The 19,766-nt window shown below is 46.7% G+C and overlaps 1 long non-coding RNA gene across 1 annotated transcript in view; it reads right to left on the reverse strand.

The window, feature by feature from the left end:
• The window catches only part of LOC143924521 (uncharacterized), a 153,567-nt gene that overhangs the window by 133,186 nt on the left and 615 nt on the right, over window positions 1–19,766 (reverse strand). The window lies entirely within an intron of this gene.

Genomic DNA, 19,766 nt, shown 5'->3' on the forward strand with positions numbered 1-19,766 from the left:
AAGAGGCCTGGTCCTTAAGTGGTTAAACATAATTAATACATGATCGATAAAAAAATAAAATAAAATCTAAGAAATATTACAAAACTGATAGGAACATAGATAATTCTAGGACATTCGTTTGTATATTTATATTACTGATCCACTACTATGCATTTTATCACTCTTTTAGTGTATACTATCTTCAAATCATCCTTGCACGTCCTTAATGAATGTTTTCATTGGTGACACCACTACAATATATGTTAGTTTGCTCAAATACATTTAATGCAGATATATTATATCGTACCACTAATTGTTATATGATAATGTTTATGACCTTTTGAAACCACTATATTGTAGATACACGACTGACCTTCTTATAACACCCCTGAAGAGTTACTCGATACTCTAGGTAACCCAGAGAATTCCATAGTGTAATCTGTGTGGTGATTTATTTTTGTACAGCTATTGCAATCATTCCAATATATTTTATTGTGAATTTTTGTATGTAAAAAATTTGATATTTCTCAACAATTTACTACGCCAGTGCCTTTAACCACTTGCTTACTGGGCACTTAAACCCCCCTCAGTCCCAGACCAATTTTCAGCTTTCAGCGCTGATGCACTTTGAATGACAATTGCGCGGGCATACAACACTGTACCCAAATGAAATTTTTATCATTTTTTTCCCACAAATAGAGCTTTCTTTTGGTGGTATTTAGTTACAGCTCGGAGTTTTATTTTTTGCTAAACAAACAAAAAAAGATGCAAAAAAAAAAAAAAAATCATGTTTTAATAGTTTGTTATAAAATTTTGCAAACGGGTCATTTTTCTCCTTCATTGAAGTGCGCTGATAAGGCGGCACTGATAGGCTGCATTGGTGGGCACTGATGGGCTGCATTGGTGGGCACTGATGGGCTGCATTGGTGGGCACTGATAGGCATAGTTAAGGCGGCACTAATAGGCACAGATAAGGCGGCACCGATGGGCACAGATAAGGCGGCACTGATGGGCAAAGATGGGCACAGATAAGATGGCATGGATGGGCACTGATAGGTACCACAGATAGATGGGACTGATGGGCACTGATAGGTGGCACTGATAGGTGGCTCTGATAGGTGGCACTGCTGGGCACTGATGGGCGGCACTGCTGGGCGGCACTGCTGGGCACTGATGGGCGGCACTGGGGTGCAGCACCTTTGAGGCAGATTGGGTGGCACTGTGGGTGGCACTGTGGGCACTATGGGCACAGACGTGGGGCACTTACTTTTACTTTTAGTTATACTTCAGGATGGCACTGCGGGAGGCAGGTGGGCACTGGCAGGTGGCATGTGGTGCCTTGCATTGCTGGCCATGATCGGGACTGATGTCCCGATCACGGCCGCCGGTGATCGGCTTTTTTTTTTTCTCCTCGCGCTGTCAGCGCGAGGAGGAATAATAGCCGATTACCGGCTCCGTTCTATCACATGATCAGCTGTCATTGGCTGACAGCTGATCACGTGATAAGGGGTCGGGATCGACCCCTTACACGGATCGGTGATCAGGCGAGTCTCACGGACTCGCCGATCACAGAGCGCGTCGCGTGCGCCCCTCAGGGCAACACAATCTAAAGATTACCACATAAAGTACAATTTTATTAGTGAAAACAATATACAAACATACAAAAATATAGAACAATACAAACTATCAAAACCAATAACAAATTGGATAAAACTTGATGTTGTATTCCCACATGATGCAGTCAGCCCAACACATTTCGGGACAGAAACGTCCCTTCGTCAGGGGAAAAAAAATCGAATGGACTCACACTGTGAAGGATCAAAAATACATATTATGAATAACAAATATTACAAGTAAGTGCATTGCAATCTTAGGACATACATCATACAACAGTGAACAAGGACATACCATCAAGAAGTCAAATTATGAGAAAGTTGCTGGAATGAGAGCATTTAGACCAATGCAAGCATGCGCTGTGTCATGGTTATGCAGTGATCTTCCTGTGTTTGCTTACCTCCCCTCATGTGTTCAGACTAAGAGGCCAGCCACTTCCACCTGGTGGTTTTTATAACCTCTCCTCTAAGCATGGCTCCACCCCAGGCCCTATCAGGGAGCCCTATATTAACCTGTGCACTGCAGGCCATCAGTGCCGATCAACCATTGTGTATACCTTTGTGTGTTAGCTTCCTGCCGTGTGCTCTTCTACTGTTTTCCGTTACCGACTTTGGCGTGTCTTCGACTATCCCTGTTTGCCTGTGATCCTGATCTTTTGGTGTGTCCCTGACTATTCTTGTCTGCTTGTGGCCCCGACCTTGGCTTTGTCCCTCACCATCCATATCCTCCTGTTGCCTACTGGGGGTGTGACCTGGGGGACCCTGGGGGTCGGGTCCTGGAGCCAGTTGCAGCCAAGTTCATCCTCACCACTAGAGGCACTGGTGAACACCTGCTGGCTCTTAGAATCCGCGCCCCAGGGAATCTTACGCTCTAACCCCAGTGGGATCTGTCCCCTGTCTGCAGCAGTCAGTCGTAGGGTCAACAACCTTGCGGTGCACTCCTGATCCCTACGGTGTGCATCTGTCACCTCGCCTCAAGGTGACCTGACAGTTTGATCAGCCATGGACCCGGCTGATGTGCCGCTTCCTGCAGTCAATCCGTTTCAGGGCTTAGTTCGCAGACTTGAGACCCAAGAATCGCATCAGACCCAGATGATGCAATTCCTTCAGGATTTGGCATCCCGTTTTGAACACTCTCAGGCCTCATTAGGACCCCCAGTTCAACAACGGCTATCTGCTGCTGCACCTATCGCATCAGTAGCAGCCACACATTCATTACAACTACCAGCTCCGGTCCGTTCCTCTGTGGACTCCAAGGCTTGCAGGGGGTTCCTTAGCCAGTGCACAATTCATTTTGAACTTCAGCCCCAAAACTTCCTGTCTGATCGGGCAAAAGTCGCATATATCATATCCCTCCTGTTCGGCGAGGCTTTAGCTTGGGCCGCCCCTCTGTGGGAACTAAATGATCCAGTGATTTCTAGCCTGTCTGATTTCTTGAAACTTTTTCGGAATATCTTCGAGGAACTGAGTCGTGTCTCCTCAGCGGCTAGCGCTCTTTTACGTCTCCGTCAAGAGTCCGCTTCTGTGGGACAGTATGCTCTTCAGTTCCGTATCCTCTCAGCTGAATTGAGCTGGAATAATGAGGCCCTAGTTGCAACCTTTTTAAATGGCCTCTCTGATAGAGTGAAGGATGAATTAGCAGGAAGATCCCTTCCTGCTGATCTGGACAGTGTCATCACCTTGTGTAACCAGATCGATATTCGCTTTCAGGAGAGGGCCCTGGAAAAAAGACACCAGCACTCCCCGTTCTTTAGGCAGCCTGAGCCCCCAGTCCCTTCTCTTCGATCCGAGGAGCGCCCCCTGCCTACTGAGGAACCTATGCAGTTGGGCTGGACTAAAATTATCTCCCGAAGAACGTGCTAGGCGCAGAACTCTGGGCCTATGCCTCTATTGTGGGGCCAAAGGTCATTTCCTTGACACTTGTTCTCTTCGTCCAGAAAAACGCTCAGGGCTAATACATCTGGAAGGTGGAGTATTAGACCCTGAAATATCACCTTCTCGTCTTCTCCTTTCTGTGTTGCTTCATGTCGGTGCTTCCTCTCGTTCGGTCTCAGCACATCTGGATTCCGGAGCCGCTGCCAATTCCATGGATTGGGAAACTGCATCCTCCAAGAGACTTACCCTTTTGCCCCTTACAACGCCATTGGTGGTCTTGGCGATTGATGGCACGGTTCTCCCAGGGGGCCCTATCCGCTTTCAGACTATTCCTGTTAAGATGTCAGTAGGGAAACTCCACCAGGAGTGGATATCCTTCCTTGTCTTACCTAAGGCTTCATCTCCTATCATATTAGGTCTTCCTTGGTTACGGCTCCATTCTCCACACGTTGACTGGTCCGCTGGACAGATCCTGGCTTGGGGTTCCTCCTGTTCCTCTTCCTGCCTACTCAAGGGTACCCCAAAGGAGAGACTTCCTGTTACCACCATCCCAGTATCTTCTGCTCTTCCCGCTGTATATAGCGATCTCTGGGATGCGTCCTGCAATAGTCGGACTGGTGCACTCTCTAGGTCATGTGGTATTCTGAATGAGGGGTCCACCTATGAACCTGAGTCGATCATCCACTCCAATTCGCATAACCATTTACCTTTGTCTGTCCCTAATCTCCCTTGGATGCACAGCCAGGCTAACTTGTCTGCAAGTTCCACAGTTGCTATGCCCTGTGATGCGATTGAGATGGTCGCTACACCTGACAATACTATTCAGCCGACCTCTGCACCAGTTATGCCAGTCCAGCCCATGCCCAATGAGCTTCCTGCTTCTTGTTCAGCACCTATGGTGACCTGGCCTCACCCTACTGCTACTATGTCCGTTCAAACCCGTTTAAGAGGCTCAATCCATCCTTTGGATAGAATACCTCATTCGGCCAGGAGGGGTTTTCAAATTTTTTCTCAGGGCTCTCTGCATTCTGTTTGTGTTGCAGCTATCCAGCTTGACTCTTGTGACATGTCACTTTCTAACCAACCTGACCTCAGGGATCCACTGACCTCTGCCCAGTCTGGTGGTCCTGTTATGGATGCCCAGCTCATCTTTAAGGGTGTGGGGGAACCTGCTCAGACTCCTGATCTTCTCATGCCCTTACCCATTCCTAAAAAGCCTTTAGTCCTCAAATCCTCTCGTCCTCTCCCTACCTCTGTTTCGGTCTCTGAGGATAACCTAAAATACGAGGTTAGTCAAGTTTTGGATTCCAGGCTCCGTAAAGGCATTATTCAGTACCTCGTACTTTGGAAAGGGTTGGGCCCTGAGGAGAGGTCTTGAATCACTGCATCTGAGGTCTTTGCTCCCTGTCTGTTAAGGAGGTTCCATCTGGACTTTCCCTTTAAGCCTGGACCCAGGCGGGGGAGGGGGAGGCCTCGTAAGAGGGAGGGTACTGTCGTGGTTATGCAGTGATCTTCCTGTGTTTGCTTACCTCCCCTCATGTGTTCAGACTAAGAGGCCAGCCACTTCCACCTGGTGGTTTTTATAACCTCTCCTCTAAGCATGGCTCCACCCCAGGCCCTATCAGGGAGCCCTTTATTAACCTGTGCACTGCAGGCCATCAGTGCTGATCAACCATTGTGTATACCTTTGTGTGTTAGCTTCCTGTTTCCTGCCGTGTGCTCTTCTACTGTTTTCCGTTACCGACTTTGGCGTGTCTTCGACTATCCCTGTTTGCCTGTGATCCTGACCTTTTGGTGTGTCCCGACTATTCTTGTCTGCTTGTGGCCCCGACCTTGGCTTTGTCCCACACCATCCCTATCCTCCTGTTGCCTACTGTGGGTGTGAGCTGGGGGACCCTGGGGGTCGCGACCTGGAGCCAATTGCAGCCAAGTCCATCCTCACCACTAGAGGCGCTGGATCTTAGACTCCGCGCCCCAGGGAATCTTACGCTCTAACCCCAGTGGGATCTGTCCCCCGTCTGCAGCAGTCAGCCGTAGGGTCCACAACCTTGCGGTGCACTCCTGATCCCTACGGTGTGCATCTGTCACCTCGCCTCAAGGTGACCTGACACGCTGAACCTGTAAATCAGTGACAGGTGGGCCAAATGGTATTCATACCACTTCCCAACGAGGGGCAAAAAGTCAGCATGAATGCAGCTATGAGAGGCTTCGCTTAAGGTAGCTTAAATTCTGAGGGAGGAAAAAAAAAATTATATTTATTTATTAATTTGTATGCACCTTTAAGTATATAAAAAGTAAAAAGTCAATTCAACCCATCCAAAAAAGAGAAGGGGACTTCATAATGAGACCATGATACAGACATACCTGAATAAACCAAATGATATGACCAGCAGAGCCACAGAATTCCCAAGCAAAACCAAAGAAGCCAGATATAGAGTCTACAAAAAATAGAGAAAATATTAATGACTAACACCGAAGGGGACAAAGCCCGGCTGCCAGGTAAACCATGAAGTGAGAGTATTAGCCAGTTAAATATCATACCTGGAATAATGGGAGTCTCCAATATACAGAAAGCCAGCATCACAGGTGTGCAACGCAGCAGCCGGGCATCCCAAGCAGCGGTGAGGCATGGCCAAAGCCTTTTAAGACCTGCCCAAATGTGACGAGTGGCGTGATGACGTCATCACGCCTGTCACATGACCGGCGCCATCTTGCCAGAGGTAAACAAAACAAGCACCAAACCTTAGAGGAAACAACAAAGCGGATATGCACAGTGCTTGCCGCAGCAACCAGTAAACAAACAAGGCAAGCACCAAACACCAGAAGAAATAGCAGGGCGGATGGACACGATGGTCACCGCAGCAACCAATAAACAAAGCTTACTAATCAGACGGCCGCAGTTTAGGAGAGCATACCAGAAGAAAAATTTGTGAAATGAAAAAAACAATACATAAAACAAATAACAGAGACAGGAATCTGACAATGAAAAGCCCCCATATATCGGGACCTGGGCGACACCTGCGTGGGCACCCCCGAAGGGATGAGCTCCCTCCAGGGTAAAAAGGTTTAGCCCACCAGCGCCATAAGCGGTCTGCCGTGGCCAAACAGGCTGAGCACAATTATCACCAGCCCGTAGCCACGGACACAAGGGTTGCAACAAAAGGGGCCCCCAAAAAAGAAAAAAAACGGAGGTAGTGGGAACCATCAAAAGAAAAACGTTGTGAAATAGTATGAACTCCAAAGCCATGACAAGGAATTCTAATAGCTTCCTGTCATGGCTATATTTTCATGAGAGGACATGTCTGATGGCGGAAAGTCCTAAATGATGAGGAACTGTAGAGAACCTCAATATCAATGGCTACCAATAGTGCACATACGATGGCAAATTGACTACTAAAGGTTGAAGATAAGTGTCTAAATACAAACTGAGGTTCTCAGTAATGGCCCCATTACCAGACACAAGTGATGGTAGTATTTCCAGTGGTCTTTATCGCAAGCCCACGGTGGGAAATACAGTCGTTCACGCTTCCAGTTTTCACCCCAACCTCATGTACGTTCAATACCATTCAGCCAATATCTACCAGTTAATTCTCAAGTTACCAGACTTATTACGAAATATAACAATCAACATGAAATAGTGAAGCAAATAATTGGTAAGTTTTGGTATCTCTTACGCAATGACTCATCTATATTAGAGCATCCAGACATTTAACCTCCATGAGGACTTCTAATCCTACTTTGCCCTTGGGGAGACATGTGATTGACATACATCATGGAATATTCCCCAAAATCCAATTTCTGATCCTGGTTCATCCGAGTCCGAGGGGTGGGGATTGGAACAAGGTCCTCCTCCAGTGGGAGAGTCGCTGGATTGTGGACTTTGGGGCCACCTCACCCCCCGGACTTAATGAAGAACTTCGTTTTAGACCCTTTCTTGAAGGATTTTCCTCTGGGGGTTGTGAGAAGGAGTAAAAAATCCCCCCCCCCCTTTTCCCTTTACCCTCCTTGTACATTATTGTATTGTTATTATTTCTTCATTGGCTGTTTGCTTGTTTTTTGTAATTTGAACACTCATTTGCTGTCTTATGAGTATCTGCTGGACTGGGGCTGCCAATGCGGTGTCTTTGGCATAGTGCATGGACCACCTGTTGTTCTACCCGGCACACTAGGGGTCCCCCGTTTTTCTTTATCGTGGGGGCCCCTTTTCGTTGCAGTCCTTTGGACCATGGCTACGGGCTGATGATAATTGTTCACAGCCTGTTTGCCCACGGCGGGCCGCTTATGGCACTGGTGGGCTACACCTGCGGGACGTTTTTACTCCGGAGGAAGCTTATCCCTGCTGGGGGCGCCTGCGCTGGTGTCGCCCAGGTTCCCAATATATGGGGGGGCTTTTCATTGTCAGATTCCGGTCTCTGTTATTTGTTTTATGTATTGTTTTTTTCAATTTCACCAATATTTCTTCTGGTTTGCTCTCCTAAACTGCGGCCGTCTGATTAGTAAGCTTTGTTTATTGGTTGCTGCTGCAACCATCATGTCCATCTGCCCTGCTGTTTCTTCGGGTGTTTGGTGTTTGCCTTGTTTGTTTACAGATTGCTGCGGCAACCACTGTCCTAATCCGCTTTGCTGTTTCCTCTAAGGTTCAGTGTTTGTTTTGTTTACCTCTGGCAAGATGGTGCTGGCCATGTGACAGGCGTGATGATGTCATCATGCAGCTTGTCACATTTGGGCAGGTCAGTGTTTGCTCCATTTATTTCTGGCAAGATGGCACCGGTCATGTGACAGGCGTGATGAAGTCATCACGCCGCTTGTCACATTTGGGCAGGTCTTAAAAGGCTGGCATCAGCGGAAGGTGCCTCGCCGCTGCCTGGATGCTGCGCTGCATGCCTGTGACGCTCGCTTTTCATATATTGGAGACTCCCACCATTTCAGATATGATATTTAACTGGCTAATACTCTCACTTCATGGTTTACCTGGCGGCTGTGCCTTGTGTCCTTCAGTGTTAGTCATGAATATTTTCTCTATTTTTTGTAGACTCTATATCTGGCTTCTTTGGTTTTGCTTGGGAATTCTGTGGCTCCGCTGGTCATATAATTTTGTTCATTCAGGTATGTCTGTATCATGGTCTCATTATGAAGTCCTTTTCCCCCCTTCTCTTTTTTGGATGGGTTGAATTGACTTTACTCTTTATACCCGTAAAGGTGCATACGAATTACTAAATAAATATAATTATAAAAAAAATTTCTTCCCTCAGAATTTAAGCTACCTCAAGCAAAGCCTCTCATAGCTGCATTCATGCTGACTTTTTGCCCCTCTGTCAGAGAAGGACTTTGGCCGCCCATGCTCGCCATGCCATTGCGCATATGCACAGCAGATTAGCACTTCAGCGCATTCACATGTGCGGCCCAATGGTGCACGTGTGCGCAATGGCATTCCTGTGCGCGATAGAACATGGATGTGCGCAATAGTGCGTGGATGTGCGCAATGTTGCACGGATGTGCGCCGTGGCTATTTTAGGCAGCTCTGGCGTCCAAACGGGTTGCTGGTTTGTTGTCAGCTTCCCGTTTGTGCCTGTTACCTGATTGCCCGATTTTGACCCGGCCCGCCCCTGACTAGGCTGCTCTCATCTACGATTGACCTTTGGCTTGTTTAATGGACTTCTCCTGATCTGCTTCACGGACTTCTGATTGAGTACCCGGATTTGACCCTTGGCCTGCCTCGCGGACTTCCCTGCCTGATTTTTCAGATCTGACCTTTGGCCCGTTTCTCACCAGATCATCAGCCAGTTCCTGACTCCCAGTATACGCACTACTCAGCTCCTTAGCTTCTTCAGGAACCCACACCTGCTGGTGGCCAGTGCTCCTGCATGCCGCCCGCTCCCTGTAGCACCTCCGGGGAAGGGGTGCACGTAGTTGAAAGGGCTAACCACTCTCAGCATCTCAGCCTCGGTAAGTACTTGTTGTGACAGTATAATAACTGGCCTTTAAGAACGCCTTCTCCCTTTACTTGGCTCTTCAGCCCAGGACATTTTCTTCAGAAGTAATGAAGGTGGTGTTTGTGATCTCTCTTTTGGCTGACGAACCCCAAGCTTGGGCCCACAGCCTGATAGAACAAAGGAGCCCGTTGCTAAACTCGATTAAGTCCTTTTTTGACAGTATGGGCCAACTTTATGAAGACCCTCAATGCACGGCCACAGCTGAGGCAATCTTACATAATCTGACACAAGGGAAAAGACCCGTAGAGGACTACATGTTGGAATTCCATAAGTGGGCAGCCAACACCGGCTGGAATGAGCCTGCTTTGAGATACCAGTACCGCCAAGGCCTATCTGAGAATCTCAAGGATGAGTTAGCCAGGATGGAATCCCCAGCTTCCCTAGAAGAGCTGATCCAATCTGCCACCAAGTTGGATAGGCGCTTACGTGAACGGCACTTGGAGCGTTTTCAAGGGGCACGTCCGGTCTGGGCACTCCCCAGGCCAATTTCAACACATGCACCATCTCCAGCTGCTGTCACCTCCTCAGCTCCTGAAGCCGAGCCCATGCAACTTGGCCTGGTTCATGCTCCTTTGACCCCTGAGGAGAGATAGCATAGAGGGCAATCTAACTTATGTCTCTATTGTGGAGGTACCGGGCATTTTATTCGCAGCTGTCCAGTAAGGCCTAGTAAGTCCTATCTACATAACCATCTGAACTGTCAATCCATTGATGTACCCAAGATTTATGTCACTCTCTTTGTTTCATTGCAGCTAACAGGAAAAGAAACCCACCTGCCAGCCATAATTGATTCCGGGGGCTTATAGCTTCTTTCTTGATGTCACCCTGGCCCACAGTCTCCCCCTGCAAACAAAGACGCATAGCCTCCAGATACATCTAGCGGACTGGTCCCTTCCCCGATCCAGATCTATCACCCTGGAAACTCAAACTATTCTCTCTACTACAGACTCTGGCCACCAGGAGTTCCTACGGTTTGACCTCATCCATTCTCTGCTCTTTCCTATTATCCTAGGCCTGCACTGGCTGCAGGCACACGAACCCCAAATAAACTGGAGGACCAAGGAAGTAACTTTCTCCTCACCATGCTGCCTTCAACATTGCCTCTCTCCAGCTCCCAAGCTCTGCTCCACCATTTCACCTACACTTTATAACCTTCAGCATGTTCCCCCGGTCTACCTGGAGTTTCCTGATGTGTTTGATAAGCAAAAAGCCGACTGCTTGCCGCCTCACCGGCCATATGATTGTCCCATTGACCTCCTGCCCAGCTCGGAGATACCATATGGCCGTATTTTCCCTCTATCCGAAGCTGAGTTAACAGCCCTGAAGCAGTACATTGATGAGAATCTTGAAAGGGGCTTCATTCACCCCTCTTCTTCACCAGCTGGAGCTGGTATCTTTTTTGTAGAAAAAAAAAGATGGATCCCTAAGACCCTGTGTAGACTACAGGCAGCTCAAGAACATAACCATTAAAAACCGCCACCCACTGCCACTCATCTTGGAATTATTCCAGTGCTTCAGATCGGCCCAAATTTTCTCTAAGTTGGATCTCCAGGGTGCCTATAATCTCATCAGGATCAGGGTAGGGGATGAGTGGAAGACTCCCTTCCAGTCCAGGTTTGGGCACTATGAGTACCTAGTGACGCCTTTCCGGCTCTGTAATGCCCCAGCCACTTTTCAACATCTGGTGAACAACATCTTCTGGGAATACTTTGATGATTTCCTAGTAGTCTATTTAGACGATTTTCTCATTTTATCCACTACCATTGAGTTGCACCGGGTCCATGTTAGGAAAGTCCTCACGGTACTCAGGAGTCACAAGCTGTACCTCAAAGCTGAGAAATGTGAATTTGAGAAGTTAGTAGTACAATTCTTGGAATTTATTATTTCTACCAACGGGGTCGCAATGGACTCGCAGAAAGTTAAGGCAATCCAGGAGTGGCTGGCCCCATCAGACAAGAAGGGGGTGCAGCGCTTTATAGGGTTTGCCAACTTCTATAGACTGTTCATTGCTGGATTTTCATCCATAGTGACACTCATTACCCATTTTACATGCCAACACGCGCTTCCAATGGTCACAGGAAGCACAGGAAGCCTTCATCAAGTTGAAAACCTTGTTCACATCCGCTCTGATCCTTCGACACCCTGATTCGAACCCTACCATATGTATTAGAGGTGGACGCATCAGAAACGGCTACAGGGGCCATCCTTTCCCAGAGACACGGGCCTAAGTCCATTCTGCACCCTGTAGCTTTTGCATCCCGGAATTTGAGCCCGCCGCAACTAAATTACGATGTAGGTGACAGGGAGCTGCTGGCTATCAAGTTCGCCCTGGAAGAGTGGAGGTACTTATTGGAGGGTGCATCACATCCGGTTATGATTTTTACAGACCATACAAATCTTGAGTACCTCAGAACTGCAAAATGGTCGAAACCCAGACAAGCCCGTTGGGCTCTCTTTTTCTCAAGATTCAATTTCCACATATCATACAGGCCAGGTTCAAAGAACAGAAAGGCAGACGCACTGTCTCTGATGTTTTTTCGTAGATCCGCAAACAACTGAACCCAGTGCTATCCTCTCCGCAGAGCTTCCTTGGGATCATTCAAGCCGATTTAATAACTTCTATCAGATCCTCATCCAGCCACTGTTCTGATTCAGAGATGCAGACTCTTCAAAAACATGATAACCTGCTCTGGGCCCAGGGAAAAAATTTTGTGCCACATGAATTACGGCCTTTTCACGACCACAAACTGACAGGTCACTTTGGGTCAAGGAAAACCGCTGAGCTGATCTCCCGTTCCTTTTGGTGGCCAGGGTGGAGACGGGACAGTAAGGATTATGTTTCTTCCTGCCTCCATTGCCAATGCAACAAGGGCCAAAATACAAAATCTTGGGGTCTACTCAAGCCTTTGCCCATTCCAGAGCGGCCTTGGGCGGAAGTATCCATGGATTTTATTGTGGACTTACCTGCTTCAGAGGGATTCACTACTATCCTAGTCGTGGTCGATCACCTTTATTATTATTATTATTCAGGATTTATATAGCGCCAGCAATTTACGCAGCACTTTACAATATAAAAAGGAGACAATACAGTTACAATACAATAAAATACAAGAGGATTAAGAGGGCCCTGCTCAGAAGATTTTACAATCTAATAGGGTGGGGCAGGTGGTACAAAAGGTTATAACTGTCGGGAATGAGATGATGGAAGTGGTAGGAGATTAGTTTGAGACGTGATAGGCTTCCCTGAATAGATGAGTTTTCAGGGATCGCCTCAAGGTAGCAAGAGTAGGGGATAGCAAGTTCCAGAGGATTGGAGAGGCTCTGGAGAAATCCTGGAGACGAGCATGGGAGGAGGAAACGTGAGAGCTTGAGAGTAGGAGGTCTTGAGAAGAACGGAGGGGACGATTTGGGTGATATTTGGAGACAAGATTGGTAATGTAGCTTGGGGCAGAGTTGTGAATGGCTTTGTATGTTGTGGTTAGTATTTTGAATTTAATTCGCTGGGTGATTGGGAGCCAGTGTAGGGATTGGAGGAGAGGTTTGGCAGACACTGAGCGGTTGGTAAGGTGGATAAGTCTGGCAGCAGCATTCATGAAAGACTGAAGAGGAGATAGCCTATGGAGAGGCCGGCCAATGAGAAGGGAGTTGCAATAATCAAGGTGAGAGATAACAAGGGAGTGAATGAGGAGCTTGGTGGTTTCATTTGTTAAAAAGGGGCGAATTTTAGAGATGTTTACGGAGGTGAAATCTACAAACTTTTGACAATGATTGGACTTGAGGCTGAAATGACAAGTCAGAGTCTAGGATTACACCTAGTACCCTGGCGTCAGTGATTTTGATGGAAAAGTCATGGAGGGGGGCATGTGCAGGTGGGAATATTAATAGCGCAGTTTTAGAGGGGTTTAGTTTAAGGAAGTGGTGTGACATCCATGCTGATATGTCAGTTAGCAGGTTAGTAATGCGAGAGGAGACTGAAGGAGTGAGGTGAGGAGTAGACAGATAGATTTAGGTGTCATCTGCGTATCAGTGGTATTGGAAGCTGTGGGTGGTTATCAAGTGACCAAAGGAGGAGGTGTAAATAGAGAATAGAAGGGGTCCAAGAACAGAGCCTTGCGGAACCCCAACAGAAAGAGGCAATGGAGAGGAGACCGAGTTGTACGTGACACTGAAGGAGCGCTGTGATAGATAGGCAGAGAACCAGGAAAGAGCAGAATCTCGGAGGCCAAGGGAATGTAGTTTATTGAGGAGGAGCGGGTGGTCAACAGTATCAAAGGCAGCAGAGAGGTCAAGTACTAGGAGTATGGAGTACTGGCTGTTGGTTTTAGCAGTTAGTAGATCGTTAGTGAGTTTTAGTAAGGCAGTTTCCGTGGAGTGCTGCGAGCGAAAGCCAGACTGTAATGGGTCAAGAAGGTTATTTTCACTGAGGTAGGAGCCAAGACGGTTGTAGACTAACCATTCTAGAAGTTTAGAGGTGAATGGGAGCAATGAGATAGGTCATAAGTTGTTCAGGTTGGTGGGGGCCAGTGATGGTTTTTTAAGTATGGGGTGATCTGTGCATGTTTTAGAGGGGAGGTTTCTTGGGGACCACTGGCTACTATAGGAAGTTTGTATGCAACTATAGCAGCCTGGCCAAACCTCTGACTGACCTAACCAAAAAGAAACTGCCCAAGGTGGTGTCTTGCACACCAGAACGTGAGCAGGCATTTCAGGCCTTGAAAGAGGCGCTGGCCCACACCCCTGTGCTACAGGCTCCAGACTTCACCCGCCATTTCCTAGTGCAGACGTATGCCTCTGCCTATGGATTGGGTGCAGTCCTGAGCCAGGTGGATGAGGCCGGAGAGGAGTATCCCATCCTCTACCTCAGCCCGAAGGTGCTTCCCAGGGAAGTAGCATATGCCACAATTGAAAAGGAGTGTTTTGCGATCATGTGGGCTCTCCAGAAATTACAAAAGTACCTTTATGGATGGCACTTCACTGTGATCACAGATCACAATCCCTTGAGCTGGCTAAATCGTGTTGATGGGGAGAATGGCAAACTACTTTGGTGGAGCTTAATTCTACAGCAATACGATTTCACCATCCAGCATAAGAAAGGCAGCACCCATGGCAATGCTGATGGCTGTCAGGACAAGCCGAGCCCGCAAGAGTCGGTTTGCGTCAGGAGGGAAATTGTAGTTCCCTACCATGCAACCACATCACGTCCGGGACAGGAAATGTTGTAACTATTTGCCATGTTGTGTGGAACACAGCCATGACAGCTTGGCTACCTTGTAACATTACAGAAGAATCTGAACTCCCTCCTCCCTGTCTTAGGAATCCAAAGATTTAAAATTTTCAAAAGGAAAGAAAGGTTATCTCAGCAGTGGAAGCAGAACCAGGCTAGGTCAATAAACAAGGCTCATGTTGCCTGGCAAGATATTCAGGCCTGTCGTAAAACTGTCACCCTCTCCATTCAGAGAACCAACAGATACATATCGTAAATACCTCAAACCACATAGAGTGTAGACAGATTAGTATAGTTTTGAAACATGTTTTATAACTTCCAAAGTAATCATAGCACAGCCATAATATGGACATATTTCATTTCCTCAGATAATTTCTAACATTTCAAGTCCAGACACCCCTACGTCAGGTCATATGGGAAGCCACTGGGACCCCTTACTCCTCCTAGGTAACCCTGAAATGGGAAACCTGTCATGTGTGTACTTGTTTTGAAGCAAATATGCTGATCACTAAAATAGATATCTGCAGTCTATAAACAGAGGAGAGGCAGAGATATGTATATGTATCACAAAGTGTACCTGGGACAGGGTCATGAGTGTAGACACCTCCCAGCAACCGACCCCTAAACAAGATGACCAGACGATTGGTCACTGGTCGCTGTCAACACCCCCTTGGATTTGACAGAAAAGAGGAGAGGCCAAGGCAATGGTCAGTTCTCCTTTTACCATCCAAGCAGGAAGATCTGCCAAGTTTGAGAACCGATTACCTTTGCTCATCGATCAAACTCTGATCAACCCTTGGACATTAATTGCAAGTATTCTTCCTTCCCAATTCTACCTTATTTTTTTGTGGCTGAATATTGTTTTTATTTTTTAAACCATCCTTTTTCTGTAAATGTTTTATTCGCACCAACCTTGACCTTTTCATAAAAATCTTTATGTTGAAAAGTGTTAACCTTCTCTTTAAAGCTCTTGATGCAAACTATAAACGAACCTGTCTCTAAAAAGGGCGCTACTGTGGTAGAGTAAGGCACTGAGCAGACCTGTCTGTGGTGGCAGTGTGTGTTGCAGGCGCTTTATTCTAAAATTATAATTGGTATTGTAAAGTAGGTACTCTTGCGCTAAATGGAATCTGTAAATGTAGTATAATGAGTAAATAGGTGCTGCATACACCGTAAGGGCCAAACTCCTGCATAAATGTATAGGTATTCCGAAAAGTAGGTGGTGCTGCGCTCCTTACGAAGGATTATTTTTATACAGTTTGTTATTAAAAATAACAAGATTTGTTCATAAGTAATAAATATTCATCAGTTTAACTCTCTAAATAAAGTGCTAGTGTGCAGAGAGGGTATACTAAGAAATTCTAAATGTTACCATTCATATTATAAATTAATTAGCATACATGTTAAAAGGGACAAGAGCATTCACCATAAAAAAGTGCTATCGTGCAATGAATTTCCGTTACATCAGAGGGGGGCGGGGTCACCCATACGTCACGGGGGAAGCCCGGGTTTCCCCTTGCGTCCGAGGGGGCGGGGTCAGGTGACGGGTGGCCCCGCCTTCCACATATAACAAACGTCAGGCCGCCGGGATTCCCGCAGTGTCTCCTCCGTGGAGACAGAAGATGGATGGATTCGCTGCGCTGGATCAGATCAGCCATCGCTGGACCCCGGAGAGATGATCATCCGTCGCTGGATAGCAAGAGTGGATTACCACCGCTGGAATCTTTTTTTTTTTTTTTAAATAAAGGAATTTTTAAAAAGTGTGTTTGTCTTATTTAACTATTTTTTACAATTTCTTTGTGAAATGGTAGGGGTACTTTTGTACCCCCTTACCATTTTTAAACAGGGGGGGGTCGGGATCTGGGGGTCCCCTTGTTAAATGTTTTTTAAATTTGATGCAGGGTTCCCCTTAATATCCATACCAGACCTGAAGGGCCTGGTAATTGAATTTGGGAGACCCCCACGCTTTTTTATTTTATTATTATTATTTTTTTTATTAATGACTTTCAATGAGTGTTCTCTGTATTATGGAGCCGACAATTCATAATAGCTGTGAGTGATTTTAAAGGACTTTTTTTCCCTGCATAAATGACACTTTGTACAGGGACAGTTCTAAGCACCAGAAACATGTGCCCCTTCACAGGCATACTATAGACACCTCCCAGGTACGAAATTTAAAGGAATATTACACTTTTATTGTTTCACTTTAATCATTATTAAAATCACTGCTCCCGAAAAAAAACGGCCATTTTTAAAACTTTTTTTTGCATTGATACATGTCCCTTGGGGCAGGACCCAGGTCCCCAAACACTTTTTGGGACAGTAACTTGCATATTAGCACTTTAGATTTTTAACGTTGGCGTCCCATAGACTTTAATAGGGTTATAAAGTTCACACGAAGTATGCTATATACTAGCTCCGTCGAATCTTCTTTATACATTCGACAGACACCATAAGCCTTCAAAGACAGATTCGACCGTAATTCATGTGGATTTTTGGACTAATGCAATTTTTGAAAGAAAAAATAAATAAATAAAAACGAATTTCGGGAGTAACTAAATAAATTAATTTTTCGGACAAAAACGAAACAAAATATTTTACTCTGCACATGTCTAATACTTACCTGCTCAGTGCAAGTGTTTTGCATAGAGCAGCCCCAATCCTCTTCATTGGGTGCCACCTGTGCGGGCGCACTTGCAAGTTCCGCTGCTGCATCCATCGACACAGACAGCAGGATTTGGCCCCGCGCCCATGTCACTGGATTTGATCGACAGCAGTGGGAGCCAATGGCTCTTGCTGCTATTAACCACTTAAGCCCCGGACCATTTTGCAGGCCAAAGACCAGAGCACTTTTTGCGATTCCGCCTGCGCCACTTTAACTGACAATTGCGCGGTCGTGCTGCGTGGCTCCCAAACAAAATTGATGTCCTGTTTTTCACACAAATAGAGATTTCTTTTGATGGTATTTGATCTCCCCTGCGGTTTTTATTTTTTGCGCTATAAACAAAAAAAGCGTAAATTTGGATTAAAAAAAATTATTTTTTACATTTTGCTATCATAAATATCCCCCAAAAATATATTTAAAACACTTTTTTTTCCTTGGTTTAGGCTGATACGTATTCTTCTTCATATTTTTGGTAAAAAAAAAAAAATATAACAATAAGCGACGATTGGTTTGCGCAAAAGTTATTGCATTTACAAAATAGGGGATAATTTTATGGAATTTTTATTACATTTTTTTTTTTACTAGTAATGGCAGCGATCAGCAATTTTTTATTGTGACTGAGACAACGGACATTTTTTGACACATTTTTGGGACCACTGTCATTTATACAACAATCAGTGCTATACAAATGCACTGATGTGTAAATGACACTGGCAGCGAAGGGGTTAAGTGAGCCCTGGGGAGTTTTTCTAATTGTGGGGGGAGGGGGGCTTGTATGACACATCACTGATCTCTGATCACAGGGAGCAGAGATCAGTGACACTGTCACTAGGCAGAACGGGGAGATGCTTGCTTACATTAGAATCTCCCTGTGAGACTATTGTGGGTATCCCTGCAGCGATCGAGTTTGCGAGACCCGCGATCGGACTCACGGAGGTCCCGACCGGCACGTGATGGCACAGTGGCAAATTTAAAGGGACGTACCTGTACTCCCATTTACCTGTCCGTGCCATTCTGCTGACGTATATTGGCGTGCGCCGGTCGGCATGTGGTTAATCTATCCAATGAGGATGGAGACAGCAGTCTCCAGCAAATTGCTCGAACAGACGGGCTCGGGTAAGAAAAAAAAAAAAAAAAAAAAAGAAGAGGGCAGCTGCAGCACAAAAGGTTTTTCACCTTAAAGCGGGAGTCCGCCGTTTTTTTTTTTTTAAAAGCTAGCAGCTACAAATACTGCAGCTGCTGACTTTTAAAATAATGACACTTACCCGCCCAGCACGCCCGCAATGTCGGCACCCGAAGTCGATCTCTCGATCGTCTCTCGGGTGCTGCCGCCACAATCTTGGGTATGGGAATCAGGAAGTGGAGCCGTTCGGCTTAATCTCCCGGTTCCCTACTGCGCATGCGCGAGTCGCGCTGCGCAATAAGGATGGTCCCCGCTGTCTCTGGGATCCGTGTGTTTCCCAGCAGGCAGTGGGGGACCTTCAGAAAGGGGCGTAGATTCTGCGGAAAGGGGCGTAGCTTCTGCAGAATCTATGCCGGAAGTGGGTGCAGATACCTGTACTGTACAGGTACCTGCATCCCCCTCCCCCCTGAAAGGTGCCAATTGTGGCGCCAGAGGGTTCCAATGAGCGGAAGCTCCACTTTAGGGTGGACCTCCGCTTTAATGCATTTTAAAGTCTTCAGGTTTTTGAAAAACCTGAAGACTTTAAAACCCCCTTTAAATCTTCCTCTCCTGAATGCGGAAGAATCACATTTAGGATAGGAAGGTTTTTAGTGACGGCCGTGGGAAAACTCAAATTGTGGTTTGGGTTTTTCCACAGCTGCAATCAGGGTACTCTAGAGAACATGTAGCCTTAGAGTGTTAAAATAAAAGTGGGTGCACTGAAGAACTCTGTGGGGTGGCCAGTAGGCGGGCCCTGGAGAACGTTGGTGGTCAGGAGCCACAAAATTTCTAATGGCTGCCATGGCAGGGGGTTGTAAACAGGCATGTACTGATCATCGGGACTACACTGGTGGGCCGATGGCTCAGTGGGACATTTTTGTATGCAGAGTTCAGTGGCAGCAAACAGCAGCAGGGATTCTGGGAAGGTGGCTAGTGAGGAGGGCAGTTAGATGTGAGAGCATAGGAGAGAGAAGAGTTCCAACCCCTCCATGACCACCGAAGAGGCGAACAGGAGTGGCGTGGCCATCCGACACTCCCAGAACATTGATTCCTTCACCACCACTCTGCTCCAAGAACCCTTGCGGCTCGGGCAAAAGGACAGGCTGACTGGGGGCCACGGAGGAAGAGAACATGTGGGGGGCGGAGGCTGCCAAGAAGCCGCTGAAAGGAGCAGAGCATCTCTGGATCAAGAGGGAGACCCAATGCTCCTGACCATCAGGTACCCAGGTTTCTACACATACATTCCTGCACACTG

The sequence above is a fragment of the Lithobates pipiens genome, unplaced genomic scaffold (genome assembly GCF_037356315.1).
Source record: "Lithobates pipiens isolate NorthernLeopardFrog02 unplaced genomic scaffold, aLitPip1_a1.2 Scaffold_22, whole genome shotgun sequence".
Taxonomy (NCBI): Eukaryota; Metazoa; Chordata; class Amphibia; order Anura; family Ranidae; genus Lithobates; species Lithobates pipiens.